Here is an 11,279-nt window from a genome sequence, read left to right on the forward strand (position 1 = left end):
AATAATCAACAGAAAATTTTAACCACAGTGAATTCTTGATTGCTCATAAGATAAAAAGGCATGAATAATTTAAATCCATGGGGTTATCCTAATAATACTGACTTCTTTTAGGCTTTCATTAGGCTGTAGTTCCTCAGCCATTCCCACTGCGATAATTGATGATCTCATCCAAACTTTGGAAAGGTGGACCTGCTAGGAGAGTCACTGTTGTAGTTTAAAACACAATATAAATCAATTGTACCCATACAAAGGGTTATGGTGCCTCATTAAAACAAATCTATATACCAACTCTGGGAATCACCCACTAGGGACTTTTTACTCAGTTGAAAAACAAAAGCAACTGTGAAGTTGATACTGGTTCTAATGGAAATGTGTGCAAAACAAGCACTCATCTGTCAGATATCAAATTGGAGGTGATGAAAACTCCAGCGTAAGACATAGCAGAGGGTACCTGAGACAATCTGGCCTTAATATTAAAGATGAAAATACAAAGTGTACACCCATTGTCTAAAAGCTTGGGACACAGTATTTTTGAATGTTATTCAAATTTGGGAAGTGTGTGTGTGTGTCAAAAAAGATATATAACTTGGGATTAGGATCTAAATCTAAACAAGAAATTCATTTATGATTTTTATATGTCTTATATACATTAAGATGGAGGTAAAATATTTTTAGTGCTGGTGTTTTGACTACAGGTCAGATATGGAATTTTCCACCTGTAATATGTGAGTGCTCAACAGTTTTAGATTTCATATAGTTTATACTAGGGATGATCAAATTCCATGGGGCTCACAAAGCATAGATCCTCTCCTCTATCCAGAGCAGCATCAGCATCACATCACTACCTCTGAACTACTTAGAACAGACAATTAGAAACATTGGGAATGTGGTCTGTCTAGGCCACTGTCCTGAACAGAACTTAGGCACAAATTATGCAGCCAGTTCCACAACAGCCAGAGGAACTGGCTCCACTCCCCGGTGCTCTAAAATGCCCAGGATCATAGGATCAGAGGTAGAGAGGATACAACATCTGTCCTAACACCAGGAGTAACTGGGACCAGCAGGACCCAGGCACACAAGAACTCTGCCAGTCCATTGGCATAGGTTCCTTCCGGTCTGTCTGGACTGGTGCCCTGAGCAGACCTTGGGTGCAAACTCCAAAGAGAGACCCATAATACCCAGAGGAAGCTATACTCCCAGATGCTCTAATGGGGCCAGTATGACAGGATCATAGAATCACAGGATCACAGAGACAGCTTGACTCTGAAGAGTTCTGACACAATGAGGATCACGGGAAGAACAGGCTCCACTCAGATATAGCCAGGGCAGGTAGCACTAGAGATAACTAGATGGCAGGAGGCAAGCAGAAGAACATAAGCAACAGAAACCAAGGTTGCTTGGCATCATCAGAACCCAATTCTTCCACCATAGCAAGTCCTAGACATACCATCACACTTGAAAGGCAAGATTCAGATCTAAAATCACTTCTCATGATGATGATGGTGGACTTTAAGAAGGACATAAATAACTCCATCAAAGAAATACAGGAGAACACAGGTAAACAGCTAGAAGCCCTTACAGAGGAAACACAAAAATCCCTTAAAGAACTACAGGAAAACATAATCAAATAGGTGAAGGAAATGAAAAAAAATCCAAGTTCTAAAACTGGAAATAGAAACAATAAAGAAATCAGAAAGAGAGACAACCCTGGAGCTAGAAAACCTAGGAAAGAGATCAGGAGTCATAGATGCAAACATCACCAACAGAATACAAGAGAGAGAAGAGAGAATCTCAGGGCAGAAGACACCATAGAAAACATTGACACAACAGTCAAAGAAAATGCAAAAAGCAAAAAGCTCCTAATCCAAAACATCCAGGAAATCCAGGACACAGTGAGAAGACCAAACCTAAGGATAGTAGGTATAGAAGACAGTGAAGACTTCCAACTTAAAGGGCCAGTAAATATCTTCAACAAAATTATAGAAGAAAACTTCCCTAACCTAAAGAAAGAGATGCCCATAAACATACAAGAAGCCTACAGGACTCCAAATAGACTGAACCAGAAAAGAAATTCCTCCCATCACATAATAAACAAAACACCAAATGCACTAAACAAAGAAAGAATTTTAAAAGCAGTAAGGGAAAAAGGTCAAGTAACATATAAAGGCAGACCTATCAGAATTACACCAGACTTCTCACCAGAGACTATGAAAGCTAGAAGATCCTGGGCAGATGTTATACAGACCTTACAAGAACACAAATGCCAGCCCAGACTACTATACCCAGCAAAACCATACCATAGATGGAAAATCAAGATATTCCAAGACAAAACCAAATTTATACAATATCTTTCCACAAATCCAGCCCTACAAAGAATAATAGATGGAAAACACCAACATAAGGAGCAAAACTACACCCTAGATGAAGCAAGACAGTAATCTTTCAACAAACTCACACAAACATAATTTCACCTCTAACAACAAAAATAACAGGAAATAACAATTACTTTTTCTTACTATCTCTTAATATGAAAATTAATATTGCCAACATATTCTAATCCATTGAAATTCAAAAATATGAGGAAGTAGAAATTTGTTGGCTGTCATCCAGTGATCTCTTTAATTTGGTAATTAGAGAAATAGGTCCAATATTATACAAACCATATATACTTTCTGCTTGTTTGTACAGGACAGTGTCTTGTATATACCACATAATGGTCTTCTCCTATCTCAGCCTCTCTAATTAGTAGGATTGCTTATTTGATATTTTTACACTATACTATGGTTTTCAGAACATCTTACATATTTCAAAATTATTTATACAGCCAAAATAAACACAGCCAATTATTTTGGGAGGTGGCTTTTAAGAGAACAACAAAGAGTAAGACTGAATGCTTTGTTTGATATTTAATAACTATTGTATCAATTTTGAAGATGACTTTATAAGTTACTCTTTTTCTGAGATGAATGCTTTTTAAAATCATCACAGCCAATGAACTATATTCTTACCCTCACCTAATATCTGTGCCACCCTCCAAGCAGAACCATTGTTCATTGAAACAGTTAGTGAATGACTTCATAGATAGACCATCTTAAACACACACCATTTCTTAAATGAATGTAACCTGTTCCCTGTGGGCTGAGAATGAAAACAATCACTCAAGTCAAATAACTTTGACCATAGCAGGAAGTCTATATCCAAAAATTGTGCCTACAATTCATTCCTTGGTTCAGCAGAACTGTCAACTCTCAGCTTAGCTACGATGGAGGTAAAATCCTTTGGTGATGTGAGGGTAATTGAAGTACAGCCTTATTACAATGAACTCCAATGTCTAAAAATTGCTCTTATTTTGGGCATGTACCACAGTAAGAGCCAAAATTTTATGCTCTACTAAAAACAAAACAAACAAACAAAAAGACTTTATCTATTTATGTTCATATAGAAAAACTAATAGTGATGTATTATTTTAAAATATACAGTTAATAGGTTTGGAGTTATTTAAAATTTATATTTTGAAAAACATATGTATTATCAGTATTGCTGTAGATAAGGATCTACATAAGACTGTTCAATTGATTGTTATTTTATATCAAACAACTTTTATAATACTCATTTTTAGTTATGATGTTTTATAAATTTTAAAGAATATGACAAAATAAAAAAAAAGAAAGGTATTGCAGGTATTGAAGGGGGGTCTCTCAGAGGAGTTGGGGTACAAAAGGGAAAGAAGAATGTGATGTAATTCTATTTATTTAAAATATGTTTTTAAATGTTAACAAATTCAGGGGGCTGGTGAGATGGCTCAGCGGTTAAGAACACTGATTGCTCTTCCAAAGGTCCTGAATTTGGATCCCACCAACCACATGGTGGCTCACAACCACCTGTAATGAGATCTGAAGCCTTCTTCTGGTGCATCTGAAGACAGCTACAGTGTATTACACTGGAGGGAGCAGGGCCGGAGGGAGCAGGGCCAGAGGGAGCAGGGCCGGAGGGAGCGGAGCCCGAGCGAATGGGGCTGGCAGAGGTCCTGAGTTCAATTCCCAGCAGCCATACACATGATAGCTCACGGCTATCTGTACAGTTACAGTGTACTCAGATACATAAAAATAAATAATAAAATAAATCTTAAAAAAAAAAACAAATTCAGCCCAGCAGTGGTGGCTCACGCCTTTAATCCCAGCACGTGGGAGGCAGAGGCAGGTGGATTTCTGAGTTTGAGGCCAGCCTGGTCTCCAGAGTGAGTTCCAGGACAGCCAGGGCTATACAAGCCCTGTCTTGAAAACAAAAAAAAACAAAAAAAAAAATCAGATAAATTGAAATTATGGATCTTTTCTCATCATAATGCAATAAAACCTAAATCAATAATAAAAAAAGAAAGAAAGGAAGAAACATTAGGAATAAAGCCCAACAGTGTGACTTTAAACAAGGCTACTAGGTGATATTGATGCTTAGTAAAGTATGAGAAACACTGATGTAAAATCTGAGGAGGAAATATTTTAAGGATACCACTTGGTGCAGTCCTGTAATCCCAGATACTCATGAGGGTGAGGCAGGAGAATCACGAGTTTGATACCCACGAGGACTATAGATTAAGTCCAACGCCAGCCTGAGAAATTTAGGGACAGCCAGTATCAAAATATAAAGAGGCTCAGTAGTAGAATACTTTTAGCCAACATACATAGGCCTTTAAATTCATCCCCAAAACAAAAGAAAGACAGGAAGGGAAAGAGGAAAGGAAAGGCGAGAGGGAGGGAATGAAGGAAGAACCTACACAGAAAGACCCTTGTCTCACAAAAAGGTTTAAAAAAAAAAAAGGACAAAGAAAGGACAGGTGGATGGAAGAGAAACACACAGGGTTGAGCCCCTCATGACATTGGATTTGATAATGATTTCTTGGATGTGACACAAACAACACACCTAACACATGAATAGAGACAAATTGGGCTACATCAAAATTAAAAATTCTGTCACAAAATACATTTAATATAGTAAAAAATAACACATGGTTTTATTTTATGGTATTATTGTATATCTAGTGAGATCCTGATACCTACAATAAAGAACTTATGGGGGGTGGAGAGATGGCTCAGTGGGTAAGAGTACTGACTGCACTTCCGAAGGTCATGAGTTCAAATCCCAGCAACCACATGGTGGCTCACAACCACCTGTAATGAGATCTGACACCCTCTTCTGGTGTGTCTGAAGACAGCTACAGTGTACTTAATTATAATAATAAATAAATCTTTGGGCCAGAGCGAGCAAGGACTGAGCGAGCGGGGTCGACGGAGCGAGCAAAGGTCCTAAAAAAAGTCAATTCCCAGCAACCAGATGAAGGCTCACAACTATCTGTACAGCTACATTGTGTACTCATATACATACAATAAATAAATAAATTTAAAATAAAAAGAACTTATGCAGATAAAATTTAAGTGCTATTTTTTCAAAAAGGTAGAAGATGCTATAGTGCATATTGTACGGCAGCAATACTATGACAACATATTTGATTCAGCATTCTCCAAGATATAAATTATTATTATATTATTAGTGAAAAATTGCAAATCAAAACTGCAATAAGATACCATATCTCATTCACTAGGACAAAAAAAAAAAAAACAGAAACAACAAAGGCTAGTAAAAAAGTAGAAAAACTGGAACACTTGTTCCATATATTTAAAATGATGTTGTCACTGTTGAAAATAGCATGGAAAATATTTAAATTTTTAAAATATTATCAGTCTTTGTCTTATTTTGTGCTGCTAAAACAGAATTCTTGAGACAGTAATTTATATAGAAGAGATACTTATTTGACTCAAGACCTTGGAGGCTAGGAAGTCCCAATCCAACATCTAACATCTAAGGAGGACCTTGATCCCGAGTCGCCCCACGATGGAAGATAAAGAGGCAAAAGAGCTGGGATGGATGTTCTTCACTGTCAACTCGACTGCATTCAGAATCGTCTAAGACATCTAAGACCTTTAGGCATGCCTTTAAGGACGTTTCCAGAATGGCTTCCCTGAAGAGGGAAGGCCCGCCTTGAATGTGGACACCACTCTCCCATGGGCTGAGGTCCTGGATGAATGAAGAGAAAAAGAGGAGAAAGCAAGCTGAGCCCCGTCTCTCCCTTTCCTGGCTGCAGATGCACTGTAACCAGTCACCTCCTGCTTCCAGCCACAAGCTGGGGGGTATCCCGGCTTACACTTCATCAATGTACTGGGAAGTCAGGACAGGAATTGAAATAAGGCAGGAACCTGGAGGCAGGAGCTGATCCAGAGGCCATGGAGGGTGCTGCTTACTGAAGAAGCTCCCCATGGCTTCTTCAGCCTACTTTCTTATAGAACCCAGGACCAGATGGTACCCCCCATACTGGGCTGGGCCCTCTCCGATCAGTCACTAATTAAGAAAATGCTCTACAGCTGGATCCTATGGAGGCATTTTCTCATTTGAGGTTTCCTCTTCAGATAACACCAGCTTGTTTCAAGTTGACAATAGACTAGCCAGCACAGGCCTGCCTGATCACCATGAAGCCAAGCACAGGAAATGGAGCCAGTTTACAATTCAACCATAAAGCCTACCCCAGTGACCCACTTCCTCCACCAGGGCTTCACCTCCTAAAGGATTCATAGCCCTCGAAAATGGTGCTATCAGCTAGGGCCCAAGAATTCAAACAAGCCCATGAGGAACATTTAACATTCATACCAGAATGCTTTTTAAGTTGCTTTTGTAACAGCAACCAACAACTAATGCACGGGCATATACAAGAGAGGACTCGACTCTCACAACAAGTCTACTCATCGTAGTGAACTCAGAGGCTTGCCTTTAATTTGTTGTGATGCTGGGAACCAAAGCCAGGGCTTTGTATATATCAAACAATCACTCTACCACTGAGCTATAACCCAAATCATAACATTTTAAAGGTCCTCTCCCAATAGTGTTGCATTAAGGTTGAAATTTCTAGCATGTGAATTTGAAGGACACATTCAAATGTTAACACCATTATAATATAGAATTCTACAAGGTGTCTATACATAAAATTGAAAGCAGAATGCTTTTTTCTGATAGTGTCAAGGTAGCCCAGGCTGGTTTTAAATTTATTATGCAAACCAGGTTGTTCTTGAAGGAGGGCACAAGCCAGAAGTTCTAGGTCACTGTCAGGTGCATTGCATAGCAAGTCTGAGGCTGGCCTGGATTACAAGAGACCTTTTATAAAAAGAGAAAAAAATTACTATGTTTGCAAATGTATGTGTGTTTTAATTTAAAAGTATGCATACATATATGTATTGTGTGCTTACACACACACACACACGCACACACATATAGTTTGTGTATACATGTCCATACACATATATACAAGTATATATGTCAAAGTTTTCCCTTTACTAACAGCAGTGATTCCTTATTTTTTTTCTCACCTAGAATGTTACCACTAGCACACTAGGTAAATGGGCAAAGTTATTCAACATTCAAGGTGAAAAGCTGGAGCCTTTGGCCATCCCCTAAGTCAAAAAGGCTAAAAGTGTCAACCCCCTGGGCCCTTGAGCAATCCATTCACAGACCTCTACTTGCTCACATCTGCTGACATTCTTCAGCCTAATTTGTGAAACTAGTCAAGTCCAACTCTGCCTTCTTAGGTTCTTTCAATCTCGTACAATTGAAATGCTACAGAAACCTGATTATATGTTAAAAAAAAATAAAATAAAACCAAATTTATTGACACCTGTCTAGGTAACTGGCCACAGGCAATGAGGCCTTGAGGGATCCAAATGATCTTCCTGACTGGTTCTCTCTCAGTTGACTGCGTACCAGTGGCTGCCAGCTTCACTTTGCAGCAGAGCTCCAAGTTAATGATTTTCAATCATGAGCAGATCTGCATTGCAAAGGTTCAGTGTCTCGAATGTGAACATTTTTGTACATGCCTCCAGACATGGGAGAGTCTCTTGGGAAATATTTTTCTACAGATAGCCCATCCTTGCTTCTCCAACTTTAGTGCATCCAGAAATCACCTGAGATCTTGTTAAAAAATGTAGTTTCTGGTTCTCTCAAGTTTGGGGTGAGGCTACCTTTCAAATTTCTAACAAGTTCCCAGATGTCACTGAAACTGCTGCTCCAAGGATCACAATTTCAGTACCAAGGCAGAATTCAGAAATATGTAGGAGTCGTTTTCACTGTCACTTGAACTGGGACACACCTGGAAGTTAATGGTAGGGAACAGAGATGTGAAATCTTCTGCAGCGTATACAGGATTTCTACATGATGGAAAATGGCACTGTCCGAAAGACCAATAGCTCCTTCTTTCAGGAGCAATGTCCACATAGCTGCTGGCATCCAAGAATGTGAGGATACCATGAAGCAAAAAGTAGAGTAGCCGTGCAGAGGCATATCAACAAAAATGAAAGACACTGCCGTTGATGCAAATGGAGTTGGCAAGGCAATAAAAATGACCCCTAGAGGTTCATAGGGAGTGACACTACTGGAAGGTATGGCCTTGTTGGAAGAAGTGTGTCACTAAGGGGTGGGCTTTGAGGTCTCAGAAGCTCAAATCTGGCCCAGGTCAGGTCACTGTCACTTCCTGCTGCCTGTAGATACACCACCACGTCTGCCTGTTTCCCACTATGGCAATATGGACTAAACCTTTAAACTGTAAGCCAGCCCCAATTAAAGGTTTTTTCTTTATAAGAGTTGCTGTGGTCATGGTGTCTCTTCACACCAATAAAGTCCTAACTTTGACACCCTGTGTGCCAAGGATTGGGTACATTGAACAAATAAATCAATGAGTGAATAGTAAAATACATTGGAGAAAGTATTTACCACAATGGAAGGAGGAAACACTAGAAAGAAGCCCAAGGTACGAAGGGTTGTAGGGATTACATATCAACTCATGTTTTCATGCATGTGTAGACAGATTTGAAAGATAGTGATAAGCTGGGAAATGGTGGCACACACCTTTAATTTCAGCACTTGGGAAGCAGAGGCAGGTGGATTTCTGAGTTCGAGGCCAGCCTGGTCTACAGAGTGAGTTCCAGGACAGCCAGGGCTACACAGAGAAACCCTGTCTTGAAAAAAAAAAAACAAAAAACAAAAAAAAACAAAAAACAAAAAAAGAAAGATAGTGATAGACATGTATGTACATGCACACATGCATGTACTATCCATTAAGAAAACTAAAAACACAATATAATGCTCTTCTCTAGTACACAGTAACAATGAGAAACTTAGTTCTCCATAGTTTGGTTTCTAAACAAAACCCTACACTAAAAAAAACGACTTAGGGTTTGCTGGGGAAATAGATGCCTTTGGGCTGGCACTTGGGAAAAACAAGATAAACCTGAAGTATTCAAACTAAATACTTCCAATCCAAAAAATGAGAAAGTATTCAAAATAACAGAAATGTGCTGTGGTGGGCAATCTTAATTGTCAACTTGACAAAGTCTAGAGTTATCTGGGAGCCAGCTCCTAAGTGTGCCTGTGAAGATGCTTTGATTAAATCAATCGAGGTGGGAAGATCTGCCATTCTAAGGTGTTTTATGGGCAGAAGGTCCTGTACTATATGTGTGAGGAAGCAAGCTCAGCACCAGCGGCACGCATGCACTGCCCTGTTCCTCTCACAGTGGATGTAATGTAACCAGCTGCTGAGCCTTGATTTCCCCACCGTGACACACTGTAACCGAAACTAAATCCTTTCTCCCTTAAGTTGCTTTTGTCAGGATATTTTTTATCATAGCGACATGAAAAGAAACCAAGATGCTACCAAAAAGAAACAGGAGCTATCTTGAAGGGGTTCCTACTGGATAAACTTGAACATTAAAAAGTGTTTTTTAACACCAAAAACCAAAAACGAGTTGAAAATCTAGGCATAGTAGTGCATGTATGTAATGAGGCAGAGGCATCACTTAAGCCCTGGAGCTCAAGACCACCCTGGACAACACAGCAAGACCCTGCTTCCAAAAAGATCAAGAAATCCATAAGTTTGTATATATATTTATATACATATATATGTATATATATAATAAAAGGAACCTTTTCACTGTTCAATTGATTGTTGTTTATATTAAACAATTTTTATAATAAAAAAAAGAATATGACAAAAAAACCTGAAAGGTATTGCAGGTATTGAACGGGGGTCTCTGGGAGAAGTTGGGGTACAAAAGGGAAACAAGAGTGTGATGCAATTCTATTTACTTAAAATATATTTTTAAATGTTAATAAATTCAGATAAATTGAAAAAAAAGGAACATTTTCCTTACAACAGAATGATAAATGATAATAAACATATTAGTTCAGTGAAAAGTAATTGAATTATTAGACCATGGATTTTAAATCATTATAACTCACTCCAAACTCATCCTTATTAATCAAAATAGAAACTATTACAATCAACACATTTTTGACAGATAATGAAGTTTATCCTGTAGAATAAAAAACTGTACCTCGAGATTGAGTGAACTCCCACAGAGCATTTCTGCATCCTGATGGTTGTGGAAGCATTGTCCCTGTGAAAAGTTGTGATACTTGAAAGCATATTAGTCACTCAGAAGGTCAGGTGAATGTAGTGAATAAAACTTCACAGCACAGGCCATCCAACTTCTGAAGCATCGTTTGTTCTCACGGGGTCAGGAATTGTCATGGAGAAGAATTGGACCCTTTTTACTGACCAGTGAGGACTGCAGATGCTGCAGTTTTCAGTGTGTCTCATCAATCTTCTGAGCATATTTCTCAGTCGAAATGATTCAGAAATGCAAGGATTCAGAAAGCAGTAGTGGGCTAAAGCAGCGCAGACTGCCTTTGTCAGTTGTAGATGTCGTTGCTATGATAAAATACCCTTGCCAAAAAAGAAACTTATAGACAAAAGCATTTATTTTGGCTTACAAATTCAGAAGGATAAGAGTCCACCATGGTAGGGAAGGCACGGCTGTAGGCAGCAGGATCAGGGACGTGAGGAACTACGTCCACACACAGGAAACAGGGTGAGCAAACCGGAAGTGGGGCTAGGTTGTAAACCCCGAGCCTTCTTACACCCAGGTACTTCCTCGTTCACCACTGCGTCTCTAAGTTCTATAACCACCCCCCAGAGCACCACCAACAGGGAAACAAAGAGTCCAAGTACATATGCCTGTGAAAGACACTTCTCATTGAAACTACACCACCAAATAGCCACTGTGACCTTTTTTGTTTTTTTTTTATTTGTCCAAGTTTGGTTTTAGGAAATGCTTTGGAGCTGCTGCTTAGTCCAACGACTGAGCTAGCCATTGCAGTGGTTTTGATATACAATCCACTTTCATGGC

The 11,279-nt window shown here is 39.1% G+C and overlaps 1 protein-coding gene across 1 annotated transcript in view; it reads right to left on the reverse strand.

Annotated features, from left to right (window-relative positions):
* The window catches only part of Fam160a1 (family with sequence similarity 160 member A1), a 256,635-nt gene extending 245,680 nt beyond the window's left edge, over nt 1-10,955 (reverse strand). The window contains exon 1 of the mRNA XM_031374231.1: nt 10,425-10,955. The gene's annotated coding sequence lies outside the window, so the exon portion shown is untranslated. The remainder of the gene's footprint in view (nt 1-10,424) is intronic.
* Between the last annotated feature and the right edge of the window lie 324 nt (nt 10,956-11,279).

This window comes from Mastomys coucha, unplaced genomic scaffold (genome assembly GCF_008632895.1).
Source record: "Mastomys coucha isolate ucsf_1 unplaced genomic scaffold, UCSF_Mcou_1 pScaffold16, whole genome shotgun sequence".
NCBI classification, from domain to species: domain Eukaryota; kingdom Metazoa; phylum Chordata; class Mammalia; order Rodentia; family Muridae; genus Mastomys; species Mastomys coucha.